Source organism: Lonchura striata, chromosome 1A, assembly GCF_050655825.1.
Source record: "Lonchura striata isolate lonStrDom1 chromosome 1A, ASM5065582v1, whole genome shotgun sequence".
In the NCBI taxonomy this organism is placed as follows: Eukaryota; Metazoa; Chordata; class Aves; order Passeriformes; family Estrildidae; genus Lonchura; species Lonchura striata.
The window spans coordinates 60,350,720-60,360,938 of record NC_140741.1 but is presented as its reverse complement, the minus strand read 5'-3'; positions in this window follow the sequence as shown (position 1 = coordinate 60,360,938).

The following is a 10,219-nucleotide window of genomic DNA, read 5'->3' as shown; positions in this document are numbered from 1 at the left end:
TGGTATGGAGAATGTCAACAAAGAAGTAACATTCATGCAGTTCCATATCACAAAAACTAATGGCACCTGATAAACTGGTTAGGCAACAGGTTTAAAATAAACAAGCTATGGACTTTTCCATGTAGACACCAAGGAATAATGGAACTCTGCCACAGACCGTTGGTGGAAGACAACCCATGAAGGGGTTGGGCACATCTGTGCAGCGCATTTCCTTTGGAGACTGTGAAATGCATCAGCAGATGTGACCTCTGTACCAGAAGCGTCCTAAACAACAGGCTGTTGGGAGCTCAGAAGGCAGACTGGGATACACAGTTTGTATTTCCTCTGTTTCTTATACTTGTTTTATAAGTGAGGTGATTGTGAGAGAACAGATACTGCTTGTTCAGTCTGGGCTAGCACAGGTCATCTTACATTTCTAGTAAAGCTGTTTTTTGGGGTTTTTGTTCTACAGTAATTTCCATATTATTATCTGACCACTGGTGACATATTGCAGAAGTGGAAAGTGAACTGATGAGCTGGAAAAGAGAACAAACTTCCATATAAAGAGCTGACCTCTCTTAAGGACATTCCTAATGTTCTTTGCACTGGTGTGCTAGAACATGCCATAATCCAGAAATAGGAACTTTTGAGTGAAAGTAAGCAAAGATTGTGGTAATGATCTTAAAATGAGGAAAACGTTTTCCCTATAAGCTTACCTTCCTTAGATATCCTTAGACATTTAGAAGATACAAGAGACATAGTCTTCCCTTGCAGTAAATGTGCTCTGGCTGTCTGATCCAAACAGTTGCACCTGTCCAAGCAGGCAATACCAAATTTTGTATCAGCAATTAAATTTGGATTCTGTGTATTTGCAGTAGTGAGTAGTACATTTGCAGAAATAACTGAGAGTAAAATTTGTCTCCAGGGATGTTGGCCTTTCCGGCTTGCACATATTCATTGCTTGGAGACAAATTTCAATTAAGGAGAATAATTTTGCATGAATAAGCTGAGAGGAGGTATAAGCTGTCCATAGACAATCTTTGCAGAAGAAATTATAACTAGATACAAGTCCAGGACTGTGGGGTGCTGGTAAGAGAAGCATGTGGTTTGTGGCTTAGCACAGTTTCACCCAGAAGCCATCTTAGACACAGTCTCCCTGGAGGTGTTTCACAGTTTAAGATCCTGTCACAGCTCTGGGGAAGGAACGAATATTCTCTCTGCAAAGAAAGCTATGTTTTGGTTTATTTGGCCTTTTCCATTTCAAATGCCTCGATTGCTGATGCCTGCCATATTGTTTAATGACCCGTGCCTCCTCAGAGAATACAGCTTTTAGGATGATACACATCCTGAACTATTTCAGCTGTGGTCCTGCTTTATTTTCCTATTCTGTTCTGCCCAGTTTCTGACTCCACCTTCTCTGCTGCTCAGCCTCCTCAGTAGACAATGTTTTTCCATTTAATTTTATGAGACTGATGAAAGGCATTTTCATCCCCTCCCCCAGGACTGGAGAAGAAAAGCCCACATCTGGAGGCTATTCACAGCTGGAAGAGCTCTTCTGACCTTCCCTGCTTTGAAATCAAATCCATGTAACCTTCTGTCTAAATAGTCTGTTGCAGACATGGTAGAAGGAGGCTTTGTGAGAGGTTTCTGTGGAGAAACCAGTGATTCTGACATCCTTTTACAAGTGCATGCCTTCAAGACTTTCTTCGCTACAAGGGAATTTTTATTTGGGTTTGTGGGTTTCCTTCTTTCAAGGTCTCCAAATACACATTTTGGAAGCAATTAGAAAAGGGAGCCTTATTCTTCTGAGATGTTAAATGTACCCAGCAACAGTTAAAATGAGCTGTCTTAAACATTGCATAGGTTCCAACATCCACAATTGACTTTGTCCAAATGGTCCAGCCAGTGGCCTGTGGGCTGCATTTTGTCTGTAGGACAGCTCACTCAGGCTTCTAGTGACTTCCACCACTGAAGAGCAAAATTTCATATTTCTTGAATCCTCCTTGCCTCCTTAGAGTAAATTGCTGCAATCTGACCCCTGCCAGACAGGAAGTTGGATAATTTGTAACTCAATTTTAAATACCTCAGAACAGAAATGTACTTGTTATCACTGGCTTTGCTTAGCCTGTATAGACTTTCTTCTAGGACTACATCATGGAGTGCTTTAAAATGCTTACAACCACACTCATCATTGTCATAAATGCCACTGACATGACTAACAGGACAAAGATCATTGAAATGGTGGTCTGGAATTTAAGACCTGGCACAGAGGACACAGGTGTATCTTTTCCCTAAAGTAATTAAAAAAAAAAAGAAAACCGTGAGGGGGGTGTCCCGTTTGTTCCCCAGTGGGAGTATGTCTGTTTTTATGTCCTGAGAATGGCCAGCAGCTCCCTGTGCCTTTGCTGTGGGAGTTCACTGTTTTTCACCATTAGCCTCAGGTGTTTCACCCTGCACTGGATCTCTGGGACCTGAATAGGTCCAGTTACCTAACTTCTAATACCACTGCTTGCTTCCTTGCCTGGAAACATCTGCCTTGGTGTTCCTTCTTGTATTGCAAATCTGAACAGACTAGAGAGGCTGTATTCTTCTGTGTTAGTATAATTTGGGAACCATTTGTTGAATTTTTACTCTTGAAGTAAGTGAGCCCTATTCTGAAAAGAATAGATGTATTGTGTATGTACATGCACTCAAGAGCTGGAATAATATATTATAATAGATCTGTCTCAATTTTCTAGTGCTCAGTCTAGTGCTCAGAGACTAAAGGCATCCATTCACCTTTTGGTAAGTTAACTTTTGCAGGATGTGATTTATGCTGTTCTATTTCACGTCATATCACTATAGGCACTCCTCAGCTCATGTGTCATAGCTCAGAGGATAGCAATAAACCGCTGAACAAGAGTGGCTTAAACCATGACAGATTTTATATGTACTTGTCTGACTCAATTTAGCTTTCCAGGCCGCCCCACAAATGTAATTTAATGGTCTGCATATTTGGGCCATATTCAGCCTATGTGCTACCTCAGTTTGACTCACATATTGCAGCTGTATCCCTGGTAGGCCTGCTGAAGGAACAATGGGTTAATAGCTCTGGAGAATAAGTGACTACTTTTTTTCCTTTGTCAATCTTGAGTTATTCTTGTAGTGAGGCAGAACATCTGGAATAAATATGTATTTTGGGGAATATGGCTGCTTGTGCCTAGAGCTAGTGTCTCTATATCCTCATAGAGACAGTTGAATACCTTTGGAGCACTGGAATTAAATTTGCACTGACATGAAAGGCAAGCACAATGCTCACTACTCTTACTGACAACTTATTCTAACAGTCTGAGGAAACAAACTCAACCATGTTATTACTAATGATTATTACTGTTATCTGCTCTATGGCAATGCTGAGAAGCCAGGCCCCAGAGTGCCAGATGCTTGTCAGAAATACTGCCCTTGGAAATCCATGTGATGCTGAAAGGCAGTAGTCATCACCAGCATGGTTATCACAGAGATCTGTGTTCCTGTTTCAGAGTGCAATGATTGGCCTGAAAGAAAACAATTTTCTTTTCAAATTCTCTTTAGTTTTGATACTTTGAGGGGTATTTCTATACATGTGATGCTGACCTTTGCACCTCAGTTATTGTGTTTCTGGTGATCACAAGGCTGTCATCAGGAGCAGCAAGACCTGCTTCTGGATATAATCAGTCCTGTCCCACTGGGATTGTAGCCCCTTTGCCTATTGTGGCAGCTGGACATGGTCACTGCTACAGCTCCCACAGACTGCTCTGGGACTGTGGTTCCTTAATAATTCTAAAAATCTGAGTCTTGCTCCCAACATTGCAAGTGCTGTGCTTCCTTTGGACAGGATGGTGAACCAAAGCAGGGCAGGGCTGGACAGGCAGTTCTGCTGAAGAACTGGGTTTGCATACACAGTGATGAAACTTTGTCTTGGAAGGACAGAGGCAAGTGAAATATACTGCTTAAGGGAGAAGATCCAGAAGAAAATATCTGGTGTGATGGAAAGAAAGGAAATTTTTAGTTGAATATCAGGACTGACTTTTATTGGTGTGTGGAGTAGCTTCCCAAGGAAAACCCAGTAATGGAAGCCTATCAGTTCTGGTCCCCAATGCTGGACTGAACACAGCAGGACATACTGCAGGCCAGGAAATTAACTTGCTTTGTCTGGGATTAAGGCTATGGGTGTAATCCTGCACCACAAAAAACCAATGTGAGTGTTTCCAGTGACCTCAGAGAACACTGGTTTCTTCTAACCAGAAGGTGCCAGTGCTGATTTTCCATGTCTTCTCTGCACTCTAAAGTGTTTCTTTATCAGTTCGGCTGTGCCATGCCCTTCCATTCAATTCTGCTGCTTACTCCCTTCAGGCAACTGTTAGGGAATGGTCCTGAGAGTTTCAGATGCACAGAGCATTAGAAGAAGAGAGCCAGATATACTTCTCACCTGCAGGGATGGGAGGGAATACATCTCTGTTGTGCATGAGGCTTGCTAGACTGTGTTCATTTCACAGAATCACAAAATGGTTAAAGCTGGAGAAGACCTCTAAGATCACCAAGTCCAGCTGTCCAGCTAGCACCACCACCACGTTCACCACTAAACCATGTCCTCAAGTGCTGTTGATTAACTGAAATTCACCATGGCCTCTGATGTGGCAGAGACAGGGAAAGGCAAAAGCAAAGGAATTGATGCCTTTCTGCCAGGCTTGGTCTCACTTCCCTTCACTTGTGCCCCCTGCTGCCCTGGGGCTACTCTGCCCAGTAGCTCTTACAGCAGAGGTAGGTGGCTATTTTTGCTCTTTTGTGCTAATGACTGGTCCCAGTGGACATCTGTCTCTTGCCAGGTGCATCCCAGCAAAGCTGTACTCCTAGCTCTTCCCAGTGCTCCCAAATGCTAAGGTGTGTTAGTACTGGGGTACACAGGGCAGTGGTGAGAAGGGTGGAGGCAAATAACTGTGGTTTTAAAAGTAAATAATTTATGCAACAATAACCTCTCCACCCAGGTAATCACCTCGAACAAACATTCTGCATGTCAAAGGTGTTTCTGGAGATAAGAGTTAGCACAATGAGACTCCTGCTTTCTTGGCTTTATCTAGTTCTCAGCACTTAATGCCACCTTGCTCTCTGCTGAATGCCTCTGAGTGCCCCTGCAGAGGCTACCAGTCAGGGGCAAAACTTCAGGGGGAAGTCTTTGCACTGACAGTAAAGACACACTAAGCTTCCATATGCTATGTGTGCATTTTCCAAGAGGGCTGAACATAGCCCCTAAAACTTTGCCCATGATACGGAAAGTGAAGTAATTGCCTTGGGGAGAAAATGGACAGATATGGAGAAAAATACACTCCGATGGCTGGGAAATTAGGCTCACAGCTGCAAATTGTACTTGTGCTCACAAAACAAGTTGAGGCTTTTTTTTCCTTTTTTATTTTTTCTTTCTTTTCCTTTCTTTTCCTTTTTTATTACTTATACAAATATTGGTTGATGGAGATAATCTCTTTCTCCTGGACTACCTGACCATGGAGAGCTCAAAAAAAGAAATCCTGGAGTTTGCTTCTGAAGGTTCAAGACTCAGGCTTGTGACCTTCCTGTGGTATATTGACAGGCCATTACCATGTTGTGATGGTTGCCTAGCAAGGTAGTGACACTTGTGCTGAGGAGCAGTGACAGCTGTGTCACACCTGCGGGCTGGTGAGGCTGAAACTCCCTAGTATTTGTTTTGCAACAGCGCAAAGCTTGCACCACTGCATCCCTAAGTCAGTAGGAGCTGGTGTAGTGACAGGGTGACACTGTCTACGTGCTCACCTAACTTGTAGCACAGAGTGCCCTGCAGTGGCTCCCTGGCTTGGCATTGCCAGCAGCCCTGTGAACAGAAATGACAGAGCCTTGCTGTGGTCATAGAGGCACAGACTGTGCAGGAGGGTTTTTTTTGTTGTGATGGAGTGAGCAAGACCATGGTGTGTAAGAGTCCCTAGGCTGTGATGCAGAAACGTTCTTGTGAGTGGCAGGGTTAGAGGCAAATAACCAACACCAATGCTGCTGCACGGCTGGAAAGCGTGTCAATGGTTAGACCCCAGAAGTGCCTGCCAGGGGAGATCCTCTTACTAGCAAGTGCTTCTAGGGGGGTTCCTATGGATGTCAGCTTTTATCATCTCCTAAACTCATTTAGCAGGAAAATTTAATTTCTGCCATATTTGTGTATCACATAAATGACAGGGAGGAGGACAAGAACAGTAAGGTCAGCTCAAACTGCACAGATGGATCTCTTAAGTGCATTTGAACAACAAAATGCTATGGCTACCTTCTTGTAGCAAAGTGTGTATGGGGATGTGACAGGGAGATTGGAGACAGTATCCTGTCTCACAGTGCCACTATAGAGGATGTGGGAATCAAGAGTAAATAGTCCCCAGGCTAAAAACCTCAACAGATTAGGAAAGACATCACTCTGAAATGTATGAGGGGAATAGTGAGTGGAACAATTTTTTCATTGTTTCAGTCCCACTAACTTCTGTGTCCAGGTTGACCAGTGGAAGTATAACTTGGCACCTTCTAAAGTCTTGATCCCCTGAGAAGTCATATGAGGAACAAGATTAGTGTATTCTCCAGCTGGCACAAATCTGTAGGATCCCCGACCCTGGAAATGAGATACAGGAGGTGAGGACAGGAGGACTTGTGCCTTGTGCTATGTCCCTAAGAAGAAGGCAACCTGGGAAGACCCTGCAGTGCAGGCCTGGTGAGACCATGGAGTACTGTCTTCTATTTCCCTGTTTGAAGTTCTCAAAGGATACTAAAAACTGGAAAGGACTCAAAATGTAGTTTATGTAAAAGAAAGTTAGGAATTGACTTAATCAAAGTCCACAAATATTTCACTTGAGAGATAGATTTCTAGTAGTAAACAGTGCTGGAAGAAAAGGTCTTGTTGAAATCTAGGTTACACCTATACTGGTAAATAAAGTGATCCAGGGTTAGTTATCTGAACCTGAGGGCAAGTGGCCCAGCATTCATTTCAATAAAACTTCTTTTCCCGCAAAGAAGGTAGCCTTGCCCAAATAATCTATTAGGAATTATGGCCTGACCCATGTTGTCTCCTAGCTCTCTCTGCTGTTAGGAGAATACCCTCCTGCTGTTCAGACAACATTTGCTTCCACAAGCCAAAACTTGCCATGAAGCATCTGAACAACATGGAAAATTGCCTGTCAGGGCTTGTGCATGTTTTGAACTGCTTAGGTTGCTAATAGAGAAGTCACCTCACTGGTTGGCAGTGAAGACCATCTAGAAATAGGGTGTGCACTCTGAACTGTAAGGTTGGTTAGCTAGTGGGACGGTTTAAGAATAGTAAATTCCTTGCCATTTGAAGTTTTTCAGTCTAGCTTGGACATCACCCTAAAAAGATGGAGATTTAAGAGAAACCATGGCCACAATATGGGCAGGAGAAACCCCAAGGGTGAATGCTGTGCATGGGGTCAGAGCAGGTATCTGCTGTGTCCAGCTGTGTCCCTGAAAGGTGTGACCACTGCAGGGAAAGTGTGAGAACCTCCAAACAGTTGTAAAGAGACTAATTCTCCATCATCACTGCTAGGAGCCCTAAGCTCTGTGGAAAGCACTCGATTAAATCTGCCTCCGGGATAGGAGATTGAAGTGGCACTCCCTGCATTCCCTGCTGCTCTCTTCTGTGGGAAGTCTGAGCGCCTACACATAACCTAGTAGTTTAGAGAGGCTCTGGGCTCAGAAAGAGAAGATTTTTGGGGGTGGACATAGACATCCCAAGCCATGACTATTTTCCAAGCAGTGGTAGAATAAGCTGGCTAAGATCCTGCAGACATCAGGTCACTTTCCCTGCCTGTACATTTTGGTTATGGGCTAGTGAGCAGCGTGTCTGACTCAGGGCACCAGTGAACACCTGGGAAGGTGGAGAAGGAATAGTACAGGAATCTTCCCATTAGGAAATACAGTAAACAAAGCCAGATTGGATGTATGGCTCCTCCAACACCCCTGCCTACGCCTTCCTGAATACATCCCCAAGGCAGCAATTGGTGCTGTCTGGGACAACCTGTACCTTGCCATGTTTGATCTGCGACCCACAGGTTTTTTCTTTAGCAACAATGAGAAGACATCAGTAGCTCTTCTGTTCTAGAGAATCTTAAACCTTCTTGAGGACCTCAGAAGAGCTTTTGAAACAACAGTCTCTAGATATTCAGTGTAGAGTTTAAGGCAGCTGTAAAAATGGCTAAGAAGGTATGTGGGAAAGTTCACTATAGATTTTAATTTTCATTTAATAAGAAAAAAAATGCTTTTTAATCTATGAAGAGAGGGGAACAGCAGATCCGCTCCAACAAAGCCATGAAGCTTACGTTCAAGGTCTGTAATAGACTGGGTGGAAAGAAACACCAGTAAGCTCAGCAATGGTTTCATTTGGAATCTTAGCAATATTGTGCTTCCCACATCACCTTTGTACCAAACCTGGAGCATGATGATTGCAGAGGGAGCTGTTTTCCTGGTCTGCTGTGTTAGCCCTAGAGGTGTTTCAAGGCTGGAATAATAAATGTGGCACGGTAGGATTGACTGAACTCTCCTAGGGCCGATTGGGAAATGCTCAATAAGGTTGGACTTCAGGTGTCCCTTAGCAGAGCCCAAAGGCATCCTTGCAATTGCAACACAGACAAATTTACCAGACACGGTAAAGGGCCCCAGCACAGGCCAGTGGCCTGCTTTGAAAGGGGCGTGGCTGACCTGTGACTGCATCCAGTCATGAACTGAAATGCTAGGGATGTTGAAAGTCAGGATTATATTGGTAAAGCTGTGTGTGAAGCTTCACGACTGATGGGAGTAATTGACAATATTTATTTTCCAGCACTGGATTGGAGTGAAATATCAGCTCTTCAATCCCTTGCTTTAATCCAACCCTCTGAAATCTAAGTTCAAACCAAAGCAAAACAGAAAATTCTTGTTTTAAAGGTGAGAGTGGGAGAGAAGCCTCTAATCAAACTGTCCTGATAATTGAAGAATCTGCTGGTAAAAACTAATATTGGAGAGTCATGCAGAGAGCAGGAGCTGAACCTTCCCACTTCTTACCCAGAGCTGAAGACTGACCATGAGTGACGGCAGCATGCTTAGGCAGTATCACTGCTCTCTCAAAGCCATCCTCTTTACCACTGACCTAGCCCCTAAATCTTCACCATGGTGTCCTCAGTGTATTGCACCCATATTTCAGCCTGGTGGGAGCAGTCGCTCCGAGCTGTGTTCTCTCCTTTTCTCTCCAGCCAGTCTCCTAATTTCATAGCCTATTCAAGGCTGAAGACTTCTTTTTTTTTTCTCTTTTGTATCATCCAGGAAACACACCCACCTCTCTTGCTCCAGCCTCATATTCTGCCTCACTCAGAGATTCTGTAGCTCATGTGAAGGAATTTCAAGCAATGCTAACTGTGGCAATTTTTTAAACCATGGAAATTCGAGATTGGAAAATCTTGCTTGCTCATCCAGTCCATTATTTTACATTCTAGCCTAGCCCAATTCCTGTAAGATTCTTGCCTGCAATACATTTTCCAGTGCATTATCCAGCCTGCATCCTTTTCTTACCATGAGAAACTGTACCACAGAGGACTACTTTTCACTGTTTGGAAGAAGTTTCTAAAGTTTTCTTTCCATTCTTCCTGATCTAATTTCTTTAAGTTCTGCCTGTGTTAACATGCTAGCTGGGCTCTTCTGCCTTCATGCTTACCTTGTTCAGGTGATGGCAAATAATTCTTGTTCAGTCAAACTGTTTAACCACAATGCTTAATGCTTAGTTGTAAAGCTCAGCAATAATAGTCCTTGGCTACCTGGAAAAGACTAACATTGAGATTAGCATGTTAATGGGTACACAGAACACAGCAGACATTGCTGGTAGTGCTGCCTCTTTATTATAGCAGTCACTTGACACACTCCATCACAAGGTCTGGCTTTGGTTACTTTTGCCTTTGCCAAACTTGACACAAACATCATCTAGCTCATGTCTGCTTCAGTAGTTTTATAGGGTTCTTTTTGGTTTTGTTTTTAATTTCAGTCATGACCACTTTTCTATTTCTTGAGAACAAGGCTGGCAGGGGAATATTCTGTTTTATCGACATTTTAAAAATCACAATTACTTTTTCTTTAAAAAACCCAACAACCCACATTTTGAGCAATGTGTTGCATTAAAGTAAATCACACTTTTTCTGTCAGAATCAGATCTTTTGTCATCTATGACAAAGGCCCCTGCAAATTT